This window comes from Dromaius novaehollandiae, chromosome Z, assembly GCF_036370855.1.
Source record: "Dromaius novaehollandiae isolate bDroNov1 chromosome Z, bDroNov1.hap1, whole genome shotgun sequence".
Classification (NCBI taxonomy): domain Eukaryota; kingdom Metazoa; phylum Chordata; class Aves; order Casuariiformes; family Dromaiidae; genus Dromaius; species Dromaius novaehollandiae.
Window position 1 is genome coordinate 63,978,921 of NC_088132.1, and position 25,730 is coordinate 64,004,650.

Sequence of the window (25,730 nt, forward strand, 5' to 3'; positions counted from 1 at the left end):
CACTGTGCATTGAAGCAATCCTCAGTAATGTTAATGACAGACTCCAGCACAGCAGTGTTTATTTCTAAAAACAACAAAGATGTTGGCATGGTAATTTTCTATTATTTCAACTGCAAGGCTAATCAGAATTAGTCTGATTACTTTCAGCTTCTCTCCCTTCCCCTCCTCCACCTCCTCCCCACTCACAGTGATTCACTTCTGATCATCATGCACTACTGCATGAATTCACTTGGCGAGATCTGTCCTATGGGCTTTAGTTTGCTTGCCGAGAATGCCTTTTATTGAAATACAGTTTATTTAGCATTTGGTACTAAAAGGTGGTCACGATTAACAGCAAAGTTGCATCCGCAGAACATTTAGAAGATTCTAGAATCCCAACAGTGTACTTATTGAAAAGCCCTTAAAAATATTAGGTTAGGAATATCATAGCCATGCAGAGCATGTTGACCACGCTAAACGAAGCATCTTGCAAAAACTAGATCTTCAAAAAATAATTTTACAGCAAAAAAGATGAAAAATGAAACTGAAAAAGATACAAAGACACACAGAACATCTAGTCACCGCAGATATAAATTTTGGAAAGCTATTTTTCAAATCTGGGAACAGAGATTACAATGACTGGGTACATAAAGATGTTAGAGCAGAATGTATGGTCTGAAAGGAGTGCAAGACTTTTTCTGTTTGTTTTTTTTGTTGTTTATGCTTGCTGTCTTTGTTTTGTGGGCCAAACTGTCCCCAGGACTTGCAATTTAATGTTATTTATTTAGGGGATACTATGCATTGACATAAAAAAGACTTGGCAGTTGTATAGAACGAACAGTAGTAGTTTTAATTTACAGCAAAGAATAGGCTGTGTAGTAAGATAATGCCTGTATCTGATATTGCAATGTTTATTTTGTTCCACTAAAATACTATAATTCTGTTTGTTCAGTGTATTTGCCAACAATTTTTATTTTGAATGCAGTCTGATATACCCAGCCCCTCATGTGTAATTTTGGTAACATGAACCATATTGAATTATGAACTAGAAGTGTTGCATCTATTTATTACATCTAAATATGTAGTATGACCCTGCAAGCATCTGAATTTTCAGTGTCTTTTTGCTAGTATTAGCCTAATTCTTCTTTCTTCTCCCCAAAGCTTTATGTTCAACACACAGAATAGTCATCTATTAATGCAGAATATCTCCTGTGCACAGAAAAGATTGCTTTCATCTTCCTCACTATGTATCCAGAGATACAGGACACTCTTAGAATTGCACAGGCAAACTATTTTGCTACTAGAAATGCCATTTCTTGCTTTTTGTCCTCTCTCTCATTTCTTCACCCTCTTTATTCCTATAGATCTCCAACTGAACCTGTCAATCCCAATAGTTTTCCTCTAGCTTATTTTTAAAATGAATCACTCGTTCATTTTTCCCTCTGCCATTTTAGCAGTAGTAAACAAAAGAAAAACATGAAACAAAATTGCCTTTCCTCTTGATCTCATCTTCTAACCATGCTCCTTGACTCTGCTTTCTTCTCAAAATAATTACGACTTTCCTCTGCCTTGATGGTATTGTTTCTACTCAAATTCTTTGTGTTTTCCCTTTATTCTAAGGACTGGCCAAAGCTGAACCCTCACCCACGCAGTACTGATTTGCCGTTGGATGAAGAGAATGAGACTTCTGGACTGCTGTTTTTCTCCTCCTGTTGCAGGCTCTGCTGCCCCCGGGACCCACGCAGACTAATCGACAGATGAGTCAGATGCTGAACTGGTTCTGCACAGAAAGTCTAGGTGAGCTGTAACCGTGAATTTGATTTTGGTAATAAAAATATTAGGGTATTTCTTGTGGTTTAAATTTTTTACTGTAAAGGTTAGGTTTTCTTTTAGGGTGGAAATTACAGCAAAATAAGTATTAAGAACTGGATTTGCTAGAGATGGAAACTGATTAGCTCCGAAGAAATGAAGGGAAGGAGTGAAAGCTACCAAAGACCAGCTGCAACAAGCCACTGGTTATTTTCTCCCTCATCCAGACTGTATTTGCTCTTTTCTCAGATTCTTTAACTTAAGTCTAGCTGTTGCCAAAGCAGCATTTTTTGCTTTTTCCAGCTGCAAGTGTGGGCTTTCTAGCACCGTTATCAAGTATGGAATAAGGCAGCTCCAACATTCCTCTGAACTGATTAATCAGGCTTACAATCCAGGTAGCAAAAAAGTAACCTTCATTTGATTAGCATCCAGTGTAACTAATAACATCTGCACCATGTCATTTTTTATTTCCCTCTCTATTTCTTGTGTTGATGGTCTCTTGCCCACTAAAGCATTTATAACTGTGTAGTTATATTTTGTTTGCATCTTGTTAATATTTTGATAGCCCAAGCAGAACACTATATCTTTGACTTCATCAGCGAACAACACAGGTTGTTACCCACAAATATTATCTTAGGTCCAGAGTCAGGCTTTATTTTAAAAGAATCCTGCAGCTACTCAGTCTCAGCTTTCCTAATTCTCCATATATGACCCCATCTGAAGCCTCTAGATCTCCTTTGTGATTATTGAGTTAAATTTGAAGAACAGTGGTGTACTGTTAAATTTCTGGGTAAAATTTTAAATTAAAAAGATCACATTTTTTATTTAAGAATAAATATGTTAATTTCTGTCTTTATTAAGTCTGCCCTTTGTAGAAGATTTCTCATTTATTTTAGGCACTGTGACATTTCACGTCTTTTTTCTTTTTTTTTCTTTTTCTTTTTTTCTTTTTTTTTTCCCTGTCAATATCAAGATGTTCTATCTCCTTAAACCAAGGAATGTGGTTCTGGAGGATTCTGAATGTCCCAGGGTGTAGGGTGCCCTGAGTGCTCGCAACATACTGCCCATTACAGTTGAGCATAAATGCTCAATTTAAATTGGAGCAGAAAAAAGTTCAAAAGGTAAAAGAAGAATGTACTCTGTGATTTCTTGGCAGTGGGAGGTGAAGTGCACGCATTCATATTAAGCAAGTGATTGCAGAATGGAAGCTGATCTGTGCTCAGTAAAACTAACATAAAAAATCCTGGCAGTGCAATCCAGGGCTGCTTCATGCATGACTTCTGCAAATTACTACATTTTAAAGAAGTATGTGCTCTGAACTAAATTGTGCCACCTGTCAGCTAGCCCAGGACCAAATCTCCTTTTTCACTGCATCATAGCAAGAGTATATACAAATCCTACAAAAGCTCTGTATAGGATTGATTATTTAGAAACTTTTTTGAGGGCCAATTCACACCAGACTTCCAAGAGAGCAAGTCAAAGTTGTTGAAACACAAGTGGTGATTTACTTCAAGTTCCTGCCTAAAAAAAACCCAGATGCATTCTAAAACATTTCTATGGGCCATGAGTGTCCCTGCGTTGCAAGGAGACCCCCCCCCCCCCCCGCCAAGGTCACTCTCAGGGAGGAAAAAAGTTTAAGATTCATTGCAGATACCAATGCAAGTTGAGTATTCCAGCCCCCAGCTTGAGACTACCCCATCCTCAGTGGTACATGATGCTTTGAAAATTGATACCACGGAGGACTGAGGATGGGGAGATTGTCTGTAGTATCTTTGTGTGTGTTTCAGTCTGTTTTGTGTTTCTTCTCCAAAGAGGAGAGCTTTAAATTTCATTTTGTGGTCAAAAAAAATGTAGCTTTCATTTTTATGTAACTTTGACTCTAGGATTTGGGGCTTAAGGAACGCCACTTCTCAAAACATTCATTACTGTCAGTATTGCAAGCTGTAGCTCTTAAAGAACAATAAGCAAACAACAAAAGGACACAGCATGGATCACTTGGCTAAAGATGTAAGTATGCCTAAGATCATTAACAGTAACGTTAATGATCTCTGAAACAATCAGAAGTGAACTTTTTTATTACCAAACAGCTTGGAAAATATTTCTCAGCAGTATCAGGTTTCAATTTGCTAGTATGTTTATTAATTTCATTAAAGGAATTCCTAGTAGCACTGCAATATTTTTATAGATGTAATATGAAGAGCTGGTTGGAATATATTCACCAAACTTTTCTGTTGAAATATGCTATTTCATTCAGTCAAAAATGTTTTGCTCACAGATATTGATTTACAAGTTTTTGACAGCATGATTTCTGCAGCTGACTTTCTGGATGCTGCAAGAAAGAGAGACTGTTTTCATACTTTAAGAAAAAAGCTTATGTTTTTAACAATTGTTACATTTTCTGTTAGAATTTTAGCATAAATACATGATCATTTTTGTGTTTATTCCAGGGCTGAATGAAGATAAATAAAAAAAGTCAAGGTTATGACAAAACAGAACAGCCATTTCCATATTCATTTTTATTAATACAAAATGAGGCCAACTCTTGCTTTTAAAAGGATCTGTAATTTCAAGAATCGTATGGAAAACTAAGAGGTCAAAACAGCTATAGAACAGGTACTGATAATGTACATGCCCATTTAAATCATCTAATGCAGTTTGCTCTCGTCAATATATACCAGATCTAAATGTACACAGAGTGGTTATGGGATACAACAGCAATGTGGATTTGTCGGCACAACAAATATGTATCAAATATCTCAGCTGTTAATAAGCGTAAATGGCAAAATGCAGTATGAAATTTAAGCTTTTCCCTCAAGAAAGCCAATACCAATTTTGGTACGGTATGATTTGTATGGGCTATAATTATCCCAGTCTTTGATTTATAGCATGAAGTTCAAGGATTGCACTGCTTAAAGAACAAAGATGTTTTGGCCCTAACACCTGGAGACTGCATGTAAGCTTTTGGGTTTGCTGGCTTCACTAATTACCATGGCTGTTACGAGAGTAAAGCATGAATATAGGTAAGTATTTGCTGTCTGCTCTGACAGAAGCATCAGTAAAGGAAAACAGTTGTTGGTTACATACTAGATTTCACTAAAACTTCTCCCAGTCCTCTTGATGTTACTGAAAGTGGAAATTGTATTAAAAGGGTCTGAAAAACAGAAGAACTGGTTTGATTTCTACTGCCTCCTTTGATTTTAGAAACAAACGTTAAAGAAAATGTGTTTCTTTGCACTGTTACCCTTTCTCCTGAATTTCAGTTATTGTGCTAATTGTGTCTTCTCCTCCTCCTTGAGGTAGTTCCTCTTCAAAATAATTCCCCTTTCACCATGTCCCTCCCCCTCACATCATAGATCTGCTCTGAATAAAAAACATTTGCATACATGCAATCTGTGTATCCCAAACAGTGGTAAGATGACACTGAACTAGAAAGCACCTAAGTAAAATAGAGAGCATGTACCTCAGCAGCCACAGAGGGAGTCTTGACTAAATAGGCTGCATAAGGGAGTGCACATGTACCTATGATGGGGCTCACAGCTCTGCAGCCATCAAAAACAGCTGGCCGACATCCTGGTCAAGTTGGACCATGATGAAAGAAAAATAAGTAAGTTTGACTTTTGGCTTAAATGACCTGTTAAGTAGTCCATTCAAGCAGCACTGGAAGGCAGCAGCAATGAAAATGATCCTATACATTTGTACCTTACAGCAGAACAATTTTCTAGAAGAGATGCTTTAGTGGGCAAAGAGCAATAATTTACTCAAGAAAGTCCTAGCAGGAGATCAGACTAGATGATCACAACGGTGTCTCCTGGCTATAAAAGCTGAGCTATATTTTAAAGGACTCTAAAACAGACAGTGCTAATAAGATACCGAATAAGGCTTTGCGGGATTGTTTTCTGAGCATAAGGCTTTGGAAAGCTGTCAAACACTTGAAAACATAGGAATAAATATACTCCTCCTCCGTTATTTTTAGGCACTTCTCAGATTCTTTAGTAATAAAAAGTATGTGCCTTGGTATGTGCTCAGCCTGTGCCAAGTATTGTATAAGGCAATGGCAGAGCATGTTCCTGCAAAATAACTTGGCCAGTCACATGCAATTACTTCAGATGAGCTGAGAAAATGTAAATTCATTAGAAAAAATTCTCATCCACACCATTAATTTCTTGAATTGATGGAATGTGAGAAATTCAACAAATAGCTTTCACACCTGGTCATACTCTCTTGGTTTTTCTTGTAAGGAAAGTTGCAATGCAGTTGGCATTAGCTGCCTGTTTCAGGATGCCTGTCGATATTCACCCCAATTAAAAATATAGTTAGCTATATTAGCGTTCTATAAATATACTACTGAGTCAGTTCATTGGCAGAAATATTCGCAAAAGCCAGTGGTTTAAGTGAACACTGAAGATTATTTGCAGGAGACTGTTGATTTTAAATGCACTTAAAATTGTTTTTTCAGCCTGAATCCTGTCCTGATCTACCCAGTGAACAGAAGAAAAGAAATCTAGTTATTTCCAAGCAAGGCTCAGGTTTTCAGTATCAATTACTTGCTGCAAATTGTTTATGATTAGTCACAGAAGTTATTCAATACACAATGTAAAATCTTGGAATAATTATGAGATTCTCTAAGCCCACTCATAAAGTTAAAGGCAAAATTCAGTGGCTAGGAGTATGTGCTGTGAATATTGTAAGTTCCCAAAGAACATATTCTAGCTATGAATCATTGAATGAAGTTATATTTAATAGGATTAAAATTAAAATTTATTTTATTGCCTGGCAAATATACCTGTCATTTTATCTTGATTTGTCATTGCAGGGATCAAAGGGGAGTTGCTTTTTTTGTTGTGTATGAACAGAGGACGTGGCCTGGAACAGAAGGTAGAAGTGGTATATAATAGAGGCTTACCATCTTCTCATTGGAGACAGCAGCATAACAGCACTTTCACTCTGTTTTCTCTGCCACTGTGAATATGGTTCTTTACTTTGGGACAAAATTTGGCTCTACGGTGAGTGAGAGTTTCTTTCGTTTTGGCTGTTTATAGACTTCAACAAAACAAGAATTTAAGCTGGAGTCCCTATCCCTGGATGTTACCTCATTTTGTTACTGCTGCTTCTCTACACTTCCTCCGTCCTCTCTTCTCTGTGGTAATTTTTCTTTTTGTCTCTTTGTTCTTTTTTCACACTTTCATCCCGTTTTGTACATGCTTTCTTTAAGCCCTGCGATGTGCCTGGGCTGTGGCTCTAAGTGACAGTGAAACCGAATCTGCTCCAGAGAGAGCTTCTTGTGCAGGTTGGAAGAGCCTTCCCAGAAGCCTGCAACTTAGCATGAGCCCCTGCGCTGTCCCTCCGCATGCCGGCTGTGCAAACCGCACGGCTTCAGGGCACTCGTTTAGGCTAGCCGTCCTCCAAAATGCCTGGGTGTGCCCGGGACGTGCCCTGCCTCTATCACATCAGCCTGCACCCAGAGTCTGCTGGTTTTACCCTCACTTACCCACAGAACTGAACAAAGCAAAGGTTTATGCATATCTAAAGTAGCGGTTCCACGTTATATGTTTTCGGAGAAAAGAAAGGGTTGCAGACTAAATAAGACCTAAGTTGCCATCCAGCCTGCACCTCGCAGGGTCCCTCCTGCGCTGTTCCCCTGTTGAGCTCCTTCCGGCCTTACAGCGCACGTGTGCCAGCAACGCCGCTGGCGGTGCGTGCGTGCAGAGGCAGGCAGCATTTCCGAGGCCTTTTCTACCCTCAAAACTACAGAATGAAGTTTAGCCAGGAAGGGTCATCTTTAACCCAACTTCCCGTGCGTAGCTAGTGCAGAGCCTCTCCAAAACGTGGTGGTATGTTACGCACCACGTATGCAACAATGTCCAGGCACAGCCGAGTCAAATTGGGAAGGGGTCATATATAACCACCTACCTTCACCTGTACTCTAAAAACACCATTCTGCTTCACTCTTCTTCAATATGCTTATTTTTGTACCAGTTATATACAGTGAAGGTGAAATGGGATTTCAATTATTTATCAAAAGCAGAGTTTGTAATTTACCTTTGTCCCTGAACTGCCACAGTATTGAGGGAGTTCATTTAAATTAATTCCAAATCAGATGTTTTATTTTATAAAAGCTAGAAATTAGCTGAGAAAGACAGCTGTCCTCTGCATAATAAGGGACAGACTGATGAAAAAATCTTTCAGTCACCATGGGATGCTGATAAAAGAAGTCACTCATGATTGTACTATGAAATCAAGAATATTGTTGTATGGTTGTTACCTAATTTATATAGTCAAAGATCAGATGTTGCTGACACTGCCAAAGAAATCAAACAAGTTCTATTATTAGGAATCCAGTTCATTAATAAGAGGCCTATCTCATTAAAAAGAGATCTATCATTTTATTTTCCTTTCAAATGTTAACATTAGTTTTAACAACATTTGTAAAATCTGAGGAGTGCTGTGTCTTTGTGCAGTCATAAAAAGTGATATTCAAAATGTGACTTCCAAGGAGCATTTATTCCACAAGAGAAAATAATTGCTTTTTAGTGTTTCTACCTTATTACCAACTTCAAAAAGTTTCAAATTTCATGACATTTTCCATGTTTTATTTAGCATAGGTGAAATTCTGGACTTCAAGGTTTACACTTCAAGGTGAACTTCTAATTCAGAGTTTTTGTTTGAATTCATCTTTATTGTCTGAGGACCTATTCAAGTGCTGGAGGCTCAGTTCAAGCTATGTTATCTCTTCTGCGTTGTTTCTGGCCCCTTCACAGAGCACTCCTCTAGTTATTGTGCTCTCTACAGGCAACTATCCTAGCGTCCCTTCCTACACTCTTTCCCCTTTGCTTGCTACCCATTATACTTTGAGAATTTAAGTGCTGTAGCTCCCATTGCAGCTTCCTTTCTCTCCCCTGCCATGACAAATAAGCGTGCAAATCAAATGATAATTGTACTGTCATTTTTTTCTTATTTAAAAACTTTCCATTACATATTCTAGAAGAAAAAATTTGTAGTACTCTGAAACCTTATATCTCCCATAAGGTATCTGAAAAATTGTATCCTTTCGGCAGCAATTGCCTCTTGCATAGAGAACTGAGGGAGCGAGGAGGAAAGTGTTCAAGCATCTGCCTGAAGTTGAGCTGTATCTTCTGCCTTTTGTTTTCTCACTGTATTCATTTTTCACTCTAATTCCAAGGGTCTCGTGCCTGTACACCAAATGGTTTAGTTACTAGAATTTGGATTATGTGGAACTGAGGAGCCAAGGTCTGCAGTTCTAGGTAGTGGTCTTCCCTTTCTATGAGAAAAATAAATGGCCTAAAGGAAGAGAGGTAGAGAACTGATGGTATGTGATAAGAAAAATCAAATCTCTCTATCCATGCACTCACTCATGGAAGTTCACGGTATGTAGTTACATCCTGCTTCCTACTAGTTTCCATTACTCTCTTATATCTAGACTCCACTTGATCAGAATTCATTCCCAACAAAGACTACAACTTTTTACAGGGTAACCTTTAAAAAAAAAAAGAGGAGGGAGGTCCTTACTTAATATTTAGCAAAATTGTAAGTGGCTAAAACAACCCCAGAAAATGATCAAATTCCCATCCTGATAACATCAAAATTTATGACTTATGGCAAAGAAGTGTCTCTCTAGTGTCCAACATCTAACTAAAAGCATAGTGGTTAGTTTTAGCCTGAGAAGAAACTGTAGTAATGAACTCAGAACAGAATACATTGTGGCATTAAAGCTTTTTCATGATTCTTTTCTTTCCTACTACAAACCAAATCCTATCTCTAAAACCGCTTTTTAAGTCTTTTTCTGTTAGAAAGTAATTAAATTTAGAAGATGTAGTTATTAAGTGCTGTGTGTGCTTTTAGAGACTGAGTTAAGCAAGAAAGCCAATAATTTGAAGTGAGGCAATTTTCAAGAACAGTGTTAATTCAGTTTTCACTGAGAACTGTGGGAAATAAATGCCAAAAGGATCAGCTCTTGGAAAAATAACCTTCACGGAAACCAGTTAACTCTGCTGCTCCATGGAAGCCTTTATCATACTTTCACATTGTCGTGCCCTGTGAATCTTCCACACTGCTCTTTGTAGCTCTCCCTGGAGGGAGATGGTTGATGCTGTACAACCTATGTGATGGATATATGACAATACTGTGTGTAGCTTCATTTGCACCCACAACGCTTGACAGCATGAGGTGACATGAAGTAGCCTGCTCTATTCTGCTCTGGATGAAATTGCGTGAGATGAAAGGAAATTGTGGCTATTGTGGCTAGAATGAATTTACATCTGTCGCAGGGAGTAGAGGTGAGGTGCCTTACCAGGTGGGTCTGTCTTGCATCTCTGATGTGGTAGATTGACTTGACTCAATGACTGCCAACTGCATTTCAGTGCTGACAGGCTTCCAGCTCTCAGGAATAATAGCAGTGATAGCAAGGGCAGAAAGCTAACCTAATACTCTTATCCATCTACTTTTGTGTCTCTTCAGCATCAGTTGAGTATGGATAAGAAAAGTTATTTAAATAGAGATGTCTTATAGGCCAAAAGCCTGATTCTGAATACCTAGGAACTATTGGGACCTGCATTCAGATTTCCAAGTCAGACATATTACTGATAAACTGCACTTAGTTTCCAAATTCTTTATACGTTTGGTCAGGCTAAGTATGGGTGCCCCTTGTCTGAAGCATTAAGTACTGGTTAAATGTAGGCAAATAACATTTTTTTCATTTCATTGATCACACTGCTTAAGGAGGGTAAAAAGAGCAAGAAATCAGGGAAAAGAACATTTAAGGTAAAAAGAATTTGGGATAGTCATGGTAGTGATGGGAAAATAATTACAGATGAACAGGAAATGTTTAAAATAAAATTTCTTTTTAAAAAGAAAAATGCTGAAATATGGTGTTCTGGTTTTTTAGAAATAGACTTTGCCAGAAGCTATCACTGAATTGACCCATATCTCTAAATTATTGCAGCCCTTCCAAAATAACTGTTCTATTAATTTACTGTATAAAATTATGACCCTCAGTTTTAGTACTGACCATTTGCCAAGGTAACACATTAAATCTAGTTACAGTTTGATAGTGTGGTACTCTGTGCTTTGTCAGTGTGTCTATTCCACTTTACGCACTGAAGTCCATGCTTTGATTACAATATTTTTTATTCTAAAAGTTACTTAGGATTTGTGAAGATTGCCTGTTTTTTTTTGTTTGTGTTTGTTTGACTTTGCTTTTTGCCATTCTTTTTTTTCAATAGCTTTCATAAAATGGTCAAATTCACCTGGAAACATACAGGGACTCCAGAATGGTAGCACAGCTTTGCACCTAAGAGAATTTATGCTTATAGGTTACTAGAACATTTTTCAATACCCCATTTTAATTGAGACAAAGGTTAGTAAACTTGTTTGCTATAGTGGGCCTCATTCTGTTGCCTTACACCACCATCATGTCCTTTAGTTTAGTCAGTCTTGTTTTATACCAGCGTACACCTTACCTAAACTCAATGATCCACCACAGCCATTAGATCAAAATGCAAGACTTTATAGTGAACTGTGAAAATGTTTTTCTAGAACTAGTGAGTAGATTCTGTGCAACAATTGTTGGTGGCAAGTACCGAATATTGGAAATCTCTGCATTACTTCCATGAACATTACACATGCCTCAGCTTACTAAAGCGCATGGCAGCAAGTCATTATAAGCTGTGGGAGGATGCAGGGAAACGCCAGTACAGAGAAGCTATCTTCAGTGAGAAGTAACACAGGGTCCACAAGCAGCATGGAAACTACTAACTAAAAATGCCTCTTGTTAGGCTTAACCCAAAGTAAATGCAGTACTCCAGGACTGAAGACCTGGCCTGGGCAGCTAACAGACAACATAATCAAGACAAGAGTTCCTGACACAGAGACTGAGAAAATGATTCCAGGCTCCTCTGTTTAGGTAAGTATCATGTATATCGTCCTTCTTCCTTTCTTTAACTTTTCTGACCATGATTCTCCTGTTGATTAAACAGCATTTTCTAGCAAAGAGGTTGCAGTGAGTCTCCACAGACATTTTCTGATCACAAGGTTCCCAAAAGAGAAAGTCCCTTAAGGCAACAAAGTCAAACTGGCCCTCCAAAAAGTGCAAGAAACAGTAGTGCTGAAGCTGAGAAATGCAGGACTGGAAAGGTCAAGGAGCCCAGCTCCTCTTTGAGCCTGTCATTGAGATAACCCTTTGAGTCCAGCAAAGGCTTTAGGATACTTGCCCTGGACAAGAGAGAAAAGGGCTGCACTTACGATACATTCAAACAGCCAGTCCCTTTGTTTTTAATTTCAAGCCCAATCAAGAAAAACAAAGATGTAATTTCCTAATATGCTGGCATTGTGAAAGTTGTCTTTCCCCAGACTTACCTTTTCCTGTCTCAGTGCAGTTCACTGCTTCTGCATTAAGGCAGCCTGGCTGGGTGTGCAATAAAGCAGACTGCTGAAGTGATCCAAGTTTAAAATGCATTCCTCCTCCTCTCCTCCCCCTTTTCTGTATTTTTTGGAGGGAGAGTTATTTTTCATCTCATTCAGTTGACAGTGTGGCCCCAAGTAAATGTCAGCCCAACGGATGGCGAGGGATCCCTTTGCTGCTGACCTAGCATGCTGCGAGACTGTGGCCTGGGGAAAGCTGAGAGAAGCAGTTCAGCCAGCGCAGATGTTCTCTGAGCACTCAGCTCCAAGAGTCAAGAACGCACCAAAGCAGACGTAAGTGAACAGTGGTGACACAAGCTGTATTATACAATACAGTTTGAAGTAAGTCATGGTTTTCTAGGATGAGAGACTTTGCTTTCTGATCCAATTAATCTTTGGACAGAAATCAGGAATGGAACATTTAATACCCCAAAAGTGAATGTTAGGGGTTGTATAGTAAGGGACGCTTTTGGAACCTTAAAAACAAAAGAAAACACCAACCATTTGGTGAGTTCTTTTTAAAGTCTCCTAAATGACCTAAAAATACAAGTCAGTCTTACTGATTTTTGGAAGGCTCTATTTTCTAAATATCACTGGGCCCAAATCCAATACAACATGTGGGTTCCTGACTTCTCATTTAAATTGGTGGAATTCTGTTCATTTCAGTTGTACACTAAGAGCCTAAATACTCAGGATTTTCCAAAGCACTGGGGTCCAAATCCTACTACTTTAGTAAAGAACTGCAAGATCAAAGCCTTTTAAGTGTTACAGTGTTATTCCACGTGCCACTAGGGAAGAAAATAAGCTTTCAGCTCAGTACCGCTGGTGTATGCTACTAGAAATCTGTTTGCACGGTGAAACACACTATCAAGAGCATACTGCAACAGTTCTGTTGTTTTCAGTTATTTGCTTATGCTTACGTCAATGATTAATGCATACTATTATTTACTTATGTATTTCTTCAGTGACAGGTAGTTTCCTATGCAGTAATGGCAAATCGGGGGGAAAAAAAAAAAAGAAAATCTACTGAGTGAAGTTGGGTAAGAAATACTTTTCACATTCGATGATCTTACTTGCAATTTCAAATATTGTTTTGGTTATCTTGAACAAAGTGAAGGTTTTCTGAAGATTTTAAAAGGCAAGTGTGATTGGGTGGTGGCTAGGCAATCTTCTAGAATGTATCTGACGCAGTTTCAAATCACTGTTTCGCATCAATCTAATGCAGGGGGTTGACAATACAAAGGGGTGTCCTACCCACAAAATAATTGTGCAGATGTTCATTATGAGAATTTTCCCAATTTATATAGAGAATTAAATATTAGTGGGTCAGAACAGGACCCTGTATTCTACTAACAGTAGTCATGTGGGACAGTAAAACCCGAGTTTAAGTCCGTGCTTCAATTCAGCTACCATAGAGATAAGACAGCCTTCAGCCACTGGGCTACTGGACTGGGCTATCCCAGTGGAGCAGTTCCATAGTTAGACATTAATTTGTGATGTTGCAGATTATCTGATCATGTTATGTTGCAGACTGGAGATCCTCCTCTGAGGCTTGTTCATCCTGAAGTAGAGTCGAGTCACCTGATGGAGACCGACACCCATACTAGGGCAGCTTGCTTGTCCTGCTAGCCTCCCTCTATAGTCGCTGGTGAAACAGGACTCCCAGGAAGGAAATTCAAAGATTTCCATTAGGTCCTGACTCTGAACTGATTTTGAGAGACTGAACTGACAGGACCATTAGGTCCTGACTTTGGAGGAGCCTCTTTCTCCATGGACTACACACAGACATGCTCGGACTCCTACCTGAGTCAGAGTGTGAACATGCCTCAGACTCCTATGACAAAATAACCAAAGCAGCTTGTCAAGGCACGCATGAAGGTGGCAAAAGTTTAAATCCTAATATGAATTAAAAAGACTGGGGACTTCTTCAATACCCCAGGTAAGTAAGTGCTAAATAGTAAATAGTATCTCTCTCTCTTTTGATCAGAAAGTCTATCCTATAATGCAGAAAACTTAACAAATGTGTTTGTTGTTAGAATAGACATGGCTCTCTGAAAAGCAACAGTGTCATTTTCCAAGGAAAAAATATTAAACAGACGTTTTTCCCACTTTTCACTATGGTTTGTTATACTCGTGAAATTTTACTCAGTCTACTCTGTCTTACCATGCATTTCATATCTCAGCTGAGCCTCATGACTTCTTAAGGGTCTTAAGAGTGAAATTCAGCATTCTGTCTCACTATTTTCCCCATATGTTTTGCTCTCTCTTTTTTCCCCTTTTTCTTCTCTTTCCTTTTCCTTTCATCCATCCTAGATTTTCTTTTTTTTTCTTTTTTGTTTTTCCACTATCTGCTTTAAAACTCAGGGCCAGATTGTGAGCAGTTGCTCACAGAAACATTCGCATTGTCGTTAGTAATAGCTAATGTGACTGCTCATTAGTGGTAGCTGTTCACAGTCTGGTCCATGTGATTTAGCTTTGTTTCCTTTGTAAGAAAAGCTACTGATTTTCTTTCTACAGCCCACATCACTCTTCAGCTTGTTATTCCTCCCCCAATTTTATATATATATATATATATATATATATATATTTTATACACACACACACTCACCCCTGTGTGTTTATTCTCTTTCAATCTGTGTTAAATAAAATCTTAGGCATTCACACATGACAGTAAAATTCAGCTGAGCAAATACAGAGGATTATGTCTACAGTAGTCACAGTGAATTCCTTTTATGCTCAGTGTAGAGAAAGAGGCACTTGTAAGGCACAGTTCCTTTCATGAAAGTAAATTTCTAAAATGGGTCAGATGAATCCCATCTTTAGCATCTGTGGCTATCCCGAGAATCTGTAATGAATTATCTACCTCCATCATTAACATTTTTCCCTGATATTTCTTCTCATGAAAATGTAAACAAAAGGTGCCATAGGTACAGCTACATAGCTTATTATTCATGCTTTATTACTAAAGGTTAGCTGCCTTTGGTCTATTTTATTGAAGGTTCACACTTTCATACAGAGACTTTGTACCCTATGTAGCACTCTCACACATTTATTGAGGATCACAATAGAAAAGACAGAGTTGTATGGTAACAGCTGTGTGTTCATGAAACCAGTCAAGAGGAAAGCATCCTTGTGTCCTATTCAGTGATGAAGAGCAAATGCAGTAAAAACAAACAGGTAGACATATCACATATATGGCTATGATAAGTCAGCTGTGGTAATATGTGCATAGCTGCTCTTTGCACAGAACTATCATCTTGGACCATAGTGAGTTGCTGTGCTATGAACAGTCTTTTTTTAAAAAAAAAAAAAAAAAAAAAAAAAAAAGTAGTTACATTTGTATGAACAATATTCTTTTGTATTTTGAAATTCTAAACTTTTCAAAGATGACTCAAAAGCTGAAACACTCTAGCTAAAATCCAAATATTTTTATTCAGAACTCTTGGGTATATCATTGGAGTTATGGTACAGAAGCTTCTTGTTCCTAGTCAGACTGCATTTCAAATGATGCCTCATAATCTTTCCTACAAGTAATATCTAGAAATGTGGATGAGACTTCCCGCTCCTGCTGCACTATGCAAGATGAAGCCCTGATGGGGAATCCAATGCGTGTGAGAGAACAAGGACATGTTGTAACTGAACAGTAGCTCTGATGAGTCACCACTGAAGCATCTCCAACTATCGTATTTCAATTTGGGGATGTTCTTTTTTTCACTTAAAAGAAGAAAAAAAGAAAGAAATTTCAAAAGAGACTTTATTATACAGGCAAAACCTTAGTTCTCCATCAGAGACTATTCTGATTGTTCCATATGATTGTATTAAGCATCTCACCTGTAAGATTTTCTTCTTTTACAATTTTAGAAGAGCCTGTCCATACCCTGGAGGGAAAGGATAAGCAAAATAATGTCATAAGGGGTTGGCTTAAAACCCAAATCTGCTATCATATATTTGTCATCTGAGCATCAAAGAGTCTCTACTGACTCTTGTTACTGTGGGTTTTTTTGCTTTGGCACCTTGATAGGTAAAGAACCTGAAAGCGTTGCAACAGTGTGGAGAAGGTACTGGTATTATAACATGAATATTCAGTATTAGAAGTAGACTAAATACAATTGTCTTTTGCTCTCCATGCTGTCAGTGAAACCTGTCCTCACACAACTTCTATTAAATAGTTGGTAACACTGATAAAACATTAAAGCTACCTATGCGTTCCCCTCTAATTAGACTCAAAAGTAACAGTAAAACCCAATGTGTCAAGTACAGTAACAGCTGAAAAATGTCAACTTAGCCAATGTTTGTTTGTTACATTATTTGACAAAGACTACTTTGTTTTATTGAAACATCTCTACAAACTTCACAAACGTAGTTTGCCAAGTAGCTGAAAGAAGAGTCTGGCAATATTACCTGACAAGTGCCAAGCCTTCTCCCTCCTCTGAGTGGCCCGAGAGGCAGCATCGGCGCCGAGGGCAAAGGGGCCAGAATCAAAACTCACTGAACATGGTAGGAGTCTTTCTAGTCCTTGTACCAAACCCTTTACCCGGGACAGAAAATTTACTTTTCAGACTCACCTCCATAATCAGATGGAGAATCTTAAAAACACCTAAGTAAAACAATCTTTTTATATTTCAGGAGAAACACTTCATTAAGTGAAGGAACAACAACAGTAAGAAAACAGTTTCAGGAATATTTTCAGCAGTAAGTAGGAATTAGACATTTTGCAAGGAAAGGCTGAACTTTAACCAAGCCTTTATGTATAATTAGAACAGAAATGATTATTCTGTAGCCTCACAGACACCTACTTCATCTCTTGCTGTGTTTTCAGTCTTTTCTGTTCAACTGACTAATTAAAAGCCAGTTTTACAGCTGGTAGCTATAAACAGCATGACTACGAAAGAGCCAGATGTGTTCTTTAGTGCTCGATGCATCGTGAATTGTCAGCAGCTAAATGAGGACTCCTCACTTGGACAGATTAAAAAGTGTTTGTCTCTTCTGTGAGCTCAGATTTTACCAGCTTCAAAAATGCAAATCTGTGTATCATATCCTACTCTCCCTTCATGAAGAATGACCTGAGGGAATGTGAAAGTATGCCTGACCTACATATGATCCAGGTACCCAAGGGAATCTTTTCATTTTATCGTAATTAGGTCAGGATCCCATTAAGAATCCTCTGATACTTCTGCCTTCTCACATAATGTGCATTAAAAGACTTTTGGTCTGCATTTTTGGGTAAACAGGCTATTATTTGGTAAACTTAGCCTGAAAAGGCAGTGATGATGTTTTGGGTTTTTTTGGATTCAGGACTGGGAATTTGCTGTGCTAAAGACACACATTGCCATGAGCATCTCTGTCTCCAGGTAGGTTGTTGTCATAAATATAATTCTTTATAAATAGGATTTCATTTGCTCCTGAATTGAACTAGGTAGCTAACTAACTAGGTTCAGGTTCTGATGTTTTGCCAATGAATAAGCACTAAAACCCTGGAGACTATAGATTTGATTCCCATCTTAAGACTGTACAGCAATTATGTAGCAAAATTTGTCCTTCTAGAATTCTAATGATGATGGTGAATAGAAACAGAAGGCATACTTCTATATTTATGTACAAAGGCAGCAGAGTACAAATAACTGCAATGCAAACTTGTACTGCTTAGCCCAGTGCTACTCCCCGGTCCCTCAGACCAACCCTCAGTGCTGTCCATCACCTGCTATCGTTCATTCTTCCACTTCATGACAAGATTGACAAGGAAGTTACCAATTTTTCCCTTTTGTGGTATAGACACTTTTCCCTCAGCAATGAGAATAAGACTGCAAGGGCATTTTATGCAGGTTAATAATGCTGCTCAAGACTTAAGTCTGTATCAGTTTGCCTCACTGAACATGGTGGGGTTTTCACTCACACCTTCTGCAAGAAAATAGTTTTAATTCTCTCTCTGATGGCAATATGCATTATGACACACAATCTAAAGTTGTATTCATCACCCTGCAATCACAGCATGCTGCCTTGCCAATCCTCCTCTTCGCTCCAACAGTGAGAATAAAAATGATAAAGCTTAGGAGTGAATCAGCCAGGAGTTACTCGGAAGGAATACTGCCAAAAAAATAAAACCTCTCTCTTCTGGCAGGTTTACCTGTGTTGGGAGTTACCTACCGGTGACTTTCTCTTGCTCCAGATCCAGCATGGTCAGCAAGCCCAGCAAAGCAAATGACACCTTATGTTTCAAATGGAAAAAATGGAAAATGACTGCAGCGAAACAAAGACAAATAGCCTAGGGAGTATTTTTATAACCTTTAAAACTGTTCCAATCCACTCTTCTCCATGAATATTTACTTGCACTTTTTTCCTAATAAATATGCCTTCCCACACTTGTCGTTATGCCACACAGAATCTCACAGCTCTTTTTTTAAACATATGGTCCTTTTGCTACCTACTCCAGCTCTAAAACTACATTTGGAAATGATGCATAAATACATCCTGTTTTTCTCGACTAGAAAAGTCACTCTGCTCAATGCTCTTCCTTATTAACACCTTTTCACTTGTTGGTGCAGTTGGAGGCAGGAGAGGAGATTTAACATTTTGGTTTCATATCAGTGTGAGAGGAGGGGTTTTGTTTTTTTTCTTTTTTTTCCTCCTCCCAAATGCCAAGATACATAATGCTCTTAATGCTAGTGTGTTAAAAATTCAGCTGCAGATCTCAATACTCCATCTGGGTCCCACCTCTATTTAAATACACCCCTAACATTTTAGCAACTAACAAAAGCAAAAATTAAAATGAGACACAGCAAAAGAGACCTTTACTGCCTCATCATATGATTATGCAATAAATTTAGTACCATTTAAAATAAATCTTCAGTAAAGCACAGAAGTGGTCAGGGGAGGAGTCTTTTCAGGATCTAGGGTTTTTTGGGTTTTTTTTAGTTATAGCAGCTCCTACTAATTATTATAATAGGTAATAGTTCACTATAAATATTTTTAAGGTAATTTACTTGATGAAATGCAGATTAGTGATTCATTAACCTTCTTTTGTCAAAAATCCTGTTTAGACCCTGGTTTAAAAGAGCTCTCGTCAAAAAAGACTAGAATAGCTCATCATTAAATATATGTATCACTCATCCCAGAGATCACTCTCTTGGCAAATAGGTGTCGGTACTTTCCCAACCAAACCAACTCCTTCATGGTGAAGCTTTGTATCACTGAATATCAGATCTGTGACTAGGACTGATGGTCGGGGTGGGGGGGGGCTATGCTCAGTTAAAGCTCATTATAGGATTCTTGTCTTTGCGTAATCCTACAGCCAACTGGAGAACCATGTTCCTGTTTTGCAGCTGGCATCCTCATTTCAGAATCATTACTGCCTCTGAGTGTTTTCATGAAATAGTGGTTTTAAAACTGGTGTGGCACGCACAAGAGCCTTTCCCTGACTCTGATCAAGTCTCTGTATGAGGACAAAGCCGGGGTCCAGCAGGGTGTTTCTATGAGATGCCCTGGAATCGTAAAGCACAGCCCTTCTTCCCTCTGTATCCGCAGCCTTCAGCATTCAAAAACCTTACCAAAATGAGCTCATTTCAGCAAAGCAGTTTGGCCTTGGCAGAATAGCTCTTTAAATAAAACTACATTTCTCTGGAAATGTTCTGGCCCCATAACTCCATTATAAGTAGGTTTGTTGCAATTTACAAAAACTTTTAAAATCTGTCATAACCACTGTATTGTAAATTTAAATGCAGAGAGGCATTTCAGCATTTTCTGTATTATCAGACACATTTTTCTGTAAATACAAATATTATTATACGTGGTAGCTCTCCTTTACCAACATGCCCTTGTGATACAGTGCAAAACCCATGTATCCACACTTTCTGTAGTGTAAGTTAATCAAAGTAAATTGCCTCCTACACACTATTTAGGGTCAGTTTCAGTAAAATTTCCATCCAGTTCCCAAGCTCCCTAGTCTCTTTCATCATCATTAAAAAGGTAAAAATATAATACACAATATAATCTGAGAAACAACTGTCACAAAGAACTGCTAACAGAATACCAAAATATTCAGGACTCAAGCACAGTAACTGAGCACAGGCAAAAATGTACAGAAATGCAATTAATATTATTTTGCATTCTTGAAATTTTGGAAAACTGTGTTTAAAACTTGGCTAAGTCACAGGATAGGGTTAAAGTTCTATACAAACAACCAAGGAATCAACTTTGGAGCTGGGAACCTGTTTCAAATCTTGTTTGGCATTGATAATGACTTTGTTCCTATAGGGGTACGGACGGAGACACGAACACACACCCTCATTCACGCACACACACACAGAGAGAGAGAAGCAAAATCGTTAAGGTCTACGTTACAGAAATCACAACTTACTAATAATAAGCAACAAAGAATAAACCATTAGAAATGTAAAAGGTGCCTAATATAGAAAACAACAACAACAAAAAAGTATTTTAATGGCTACATAAACTGCAGTAAGCATATCTCCTCTTGGAAATGGAAGACCTAGAATGCGTAAAGTCCAAGGCTTAGAAAGGCACTTTCTGCCTTTGATAATTTGTACTTAAACTAAAAAATGAGCATGCAGCCATGCCCTAGAAGTTTGTGATATATATCAGTTTTCCTTTCTGTGGTGCATCCTCACTTTAAAAAAATTTTTTTTTTGGGGGGGGGGGGGTTGCTTTAAAATGCTTTCCTGTTCCATTTCTTATAATGAACACTACCTCAAAAGTCCCCGTCAGTTCAGCAACTTGATGTTTCACAAGTCTGCAGGTTCGGTCAGTAATGGATAAGAGGCACTAACAAAGCCTCTTACCAGGGGACTGAGACATTTCTGAAATAGCAGAAGCTGCCATTTTACTATTAGTAAAACTAGTAGGGAGTATTTTTTCATAGGGTTTTTAAATCTTACACTCTCACCTCTTAAGTTTCACAGATGCATATTCTACTGTCAGGTAGGATGTGACTTCTATGAGTCAATACTTCTGAAATGTATATTGCCTGATGTACATAACTACTGTACCTTCTAAACATTTGCTGACAACAGCATATTCTTTAAAGACATTATTGTGCCATTGTCTTGTATTTGTGGTTTCCCTGTGTGGCTCTCAAGAGCCAGTCTAATCCTAGGGCTAGAAAACAGAGGGACAGACACCTTTTTCCAAACACGTTAGTACTGATGCTCTGAATAATACCTGGTGAACATCTAAAGCAAAACTAGCTGCACTTTGTATTTGTATGCATAAGTTCTGTATTCTTGAAAATACCTGTGTAGTCATAACTTTAATACTCCTAAGAAGTGCATCAAAGACATTTTGACAAGTTATTTTCTAGCACTGCTAACAGTTATTTCCAGTTTCAGTTACTGTACTTCAGCAGAAAATAAAGGATGCTTTAAAAAATAAACCAGAAAAAATATACGCCTTAAAACATAAAATGCTTCTGGCATCATTAATGAAATGTCACACTGAAGACTAAATGGGCATCTAGATACCTGTGCTAATGAGCTGGAGAAGGTTAGTACTTTTCCATGGTGTTCTGCATTTGCGGGATGCTGAAGGGTCGTGTAGAGTTTACATGATATGCAAGAAGTGCAGGAAATTAATATGCTTTTGGAAAGCTACAAGCAATTTTCTAATAAGTGAGATTTAGTTGTCAGCATCCAGATGTACTTTTTCTACCTCTCTTCTAATACTGTATGTATTAGAGAGCAACAAATGTAAAAGATGTGTTTGCAAGACTTCCTCTTATAGCCTCACTGAACATCGTTATATCATACAGATATAAACTAATAAAGATGACATGATACCACACCAATAATATCAAACAGAGTGAGAGCCACTATCTAGCAGATAACCTAGCCTATGCAGTGGCTGGAACAAACTCAGACATAACAGCAGCAGCAATGCAAAAGAGAGCAGAGGTCGTATACTAGCTTAGTTCTCCAGTGGGCTTGGTTAAACATTGTAACAGACAAACTGTCTTGTTCACTTCAAAAAATTACCTGCAGGTTTCTTTTCTGCTGTGGTATCTGAGGCTGAAGTGGGCAGCTCCAATCCAGAAAACACATTATCAACCCTTGTTATAAAAATAAACCAAAGAAAACGTTGGCATTGGTTTTTGGCTAAGTACCCACAATTTTATTAGGTATTTCAGGAAAAGCAAGCTAATTTGTATGTTTTGTTTTCCCAGAAGTTATAAAAGTTGAAGATGAGATTAAAATGCAGCCTGTCCTAAGCCGTTGCCAAATTACCCTTCTTTTAACGTGTTGTTACAAAATACCCTAACAGCCTCTGCTGAACTTTTCACTTACATCAGAGGGCCATGGAGTCCACATTCATCCGCCTTCTAACCAAGGCTTACAGCACCTCACGCTTTTGAGCAAGACAACTTGCCATCGGAGCTGGAGCTCCTTGGGAACCCAGTCCCCTTTCGTGGGGAAGGCAGGCCTGCACCTGCCGCTTGTACTCTGCGGCCCAGGGAGAAGCAGCCTCTGCGTCCATTTAGACTCAAACTCTTCCCTCTCTTGCCAGACAAACCAAGGCCAAGTACCAAGCCAGCAGCCTAAGCAAATCCTATCGGATCGCACAGCTGGGAGGTTCTTGTCTTGTCTGCACAGGAAAGTCTGCAACAATTGCAAGAAACACTTTGCTTCTCAGCCAACATCCTGCCATCTCCATTTACCTGCCACTGCTCATGAATCCCTTGGAATTTTGCATTGCAAAAGCTGGCTCCAAGGAAAACATTCCCTTGTGCTCCCCAGTTTCCACAATAGTGTGAGTTTGTGTTTCACAAAAAGCAGTTGGGATAACAATTATGATGCTGTGAGCAACTCCTGAGGGTAAAAATGTCAGTTTTGCTGCATACTCCGCTGTTGCAGCTACCAGCACTGCTGTATTGCTCCCATACAAATACACACCACTTAATACACCATACAGATTTCACCACTTAATATCCAAACCTATGAAATAACGCCAGACTCTGAGCCCACGGCAGAGTGCCATGGACCAAACAGCAAAAAGGAGGGAGGGCTGCGGCTCACAACCAAACTGTCCTGTACCCACACTCACACACTGAAGCTGAATAGAAGACAGAGGAAAGAGGGACGAATAAGTCTGATATAAGATGGAGGTATCAGACTTACATGAGAGAAGGGCAACTGGTGAAATCATTCTCCTGGATGAAGTTGATTTCAAAGACCTGTGAATACTTCTTGTTGATGGGCTGTAGCACCAGGTCTTGAAGTCTGACCAGAGGAGTGGAAGGAGCTGCTCATATTGCTGATTGAAGCCTTTTGAATTAGAACTGAGATCTGGTGCTTCTGGAAGCGTGAGAGTCACCACAGGGAAACACAAGCCTTCGCTCAAATGCCATGCAAGGAAAAAAAAAAAAAACAACTGACAGGCCAGTGCTGGAACAGGCCAGGCCCTAAGCACCTGGTAACACCATCTCACCTGAACAAATATCCCTGCATAGGACACAGATGCCACACTCTCATTTGCCTCCCTCCCAGCCTGCACACATCCATGGAACAAACCCAGCTTAAACAAGCTTCCTGTGCACATGCAAGACAGCAGGTCACAGATGGATAAAAATCAGCAAGAGGAGAATAGACAATGAGACAAAGTCAAACAGATTCTCTCTTATTTTTGTTCACAGTTTCTGTCCCCCAATCTTCCACTAGTGTGCTCCAAGATGAAACCGAGACCTGGTTCTGAGGACACTCTGCTCCAGGGCGGCAGTGTGTATAAGCCTGTGCTGTGTCTGGCTCTCTGCACACCGCTTCCAACACTGTCCCAGAAGGCCAAGCGACCAAGCACCACTATCTTACCGTCCTACAGCCCAGTACATGTAACATAACTTTAACACATTACTATGAAAACACTACTCTGGTGGGCTGTGATGCAGATCTTACAGTATTGCAGATACTTTGAACTGGAAAAAAAAAAAAAAAAAAAAAAACCTAAACACAAAACATTAATAATGATACCTTAGATCTCATAAAAGACTCAAACCAATCATTATGCAGTTTTGTCAATCTGTAGAAGGCAGAGGGAGCCCTGAGCAATACAAGCAGCCATCCTTACCACTTAAATGGAGGCCAGGGATCAATTCCTCAGACGTTTGTTGTTAGCAACGTAAATACTACTGGTCAACAAGTTTTCTAACAAGGTCAGTTATGTTGCTAAGCTAGTCTTTTTGGAATAAAAACTGAACCTCTGGGGCTTTGTGGTCAGACTCAGAGCAGAGATTAATATTCATAATCTTCCTGTATCAGCCTCACCATGCACAAGTAAAGGCTGAATTAAGCCAGTGTCAAACACATCCAAAATCCCTCTGCTGCAATGCTGGTGACAACAATGCAAAGCATCCTTGGAGAAATTACTCTAAACCACTGTATGCTGACACAGCCCTAGCATGGCCTAACCCAAGACAGCTCTTTCACACTCGGAAAGCAGACAGAGTTCCTCTTAGCCTGTCACTTGCCTCCTACATCTGCAATTATCTGTCATCTTCACTGCTTCCATTTTAGTGTTACCGGCAATTTCTCTCCGAGTGTTTGTTGCAACACTAACCCATTGTTCCCAGCAAATTTTTTTTCTTGATATAAAGGCAAGGTAATTCTACTTTTGTTGTTGTATTGTACATTCTCATAACTATCTAAACACTCAGTAACCAATAAAGCACTCATTAGAGGGAAATTAATTCTATTCTGTTTGTTGTTGCTTTTCTTCTTTGACGGGTTTTGTTTGCAAGAGGAAAAAAACACATGCCAATACTGAAAAAAACTCCATTGGTAAAGGCATATATAAGTACTTATTTTTTCATTCTGCCTGTTTCTATGTGCTACAAGATTCTAGAAGAATAATCTCATATTCCACTTTTTGTTGCTGAATGGCTTCATTTCCAACAACCCCCTACTTGCATTTCACTCTGAAGCCCAGTTTTATTATCCAGGTGCAGATAGGCAAAGTGATGTGTAAATTATTCTGAATCAGAATGAAACTGTTTTTTTTTTCCCCACTCAGACATGTGGATGTGGAAGTGGACAGAAAGATTTCCATAGAACAGCAAGAATAGTTGTTAAGCCGTTTTAACTAAATTGCTGCAATTACCTAAAGTGACCCAGAAGAGCTCTGCCCCTCCCCCTGTGATTTAATAGGGATGCTGCATTCACAGCATGTAAATAAGCACTTGTTTAAATATTTCCAGTGCAGCACTCTCACTATTGGCTGTCAGTAAACTTTGTTTCACGTGCGTGACAGAAACCACAGAAGACATTGAACACCAAGGAGAGAACACCCCACCACCACCATGCGAACACAAAGCTAAGAGAAAGCTAAGAGAAGTAAGTATGCAGATACTAACCACACTGTTGTTACTCAAAGGGTAGCTGGGCAAAAAATGCCCCAAAGCAATGTGGCTGGCACACGGGGGCATGGAAAGTCTATGGAGAAAGGGCTGGGTTGTTGTCCGGGTATACCGTCCAATACCAGCTTCCAGGACCAACACTCAGAGCTTTCCTGCTGAACGGCAAATTCTGCAG

At 38.9% G+C, this 25,730-nt stretch overlaps 1 long non-coding RNA gene across 2 annotated transcripts; it reads left to right on the plus strand.

Annotated features, from left to right (window-relative positions):
- The first annotated feature begins 1,617 nt into the window (after positions 1–1,617).
- Positions 1,618–24,894, plus strand: LOC112995778 (uncharacterized). 2 transcript variants are annotated; one of them, XR_010385978.1, is made up of 12 exons: positions 1,618–1,776; positions 3,672–3,795; positions 4,236–4,401; positions 4,674–4,808; positions 6,602–6,791; positions 11,580–11,707; positions 12,325–12,498; positions 13,170–13,244; positions 16,568–16,701; positions 16,831–16,896; positions 21,540–21,699; positions 22,376–24,894. It is a non-coding gene; the product is annotated as an uncharacterized LOC112995778 (long non-coding RNA). The 2 variants fall into 2 exon arrangements; XR_010385979.1 differs by having other exon boundaries at positions 22,474–24,894.
- The last annotated feature ends 836 nt before the right edge of the window (positions 24,895–25,730 follow it).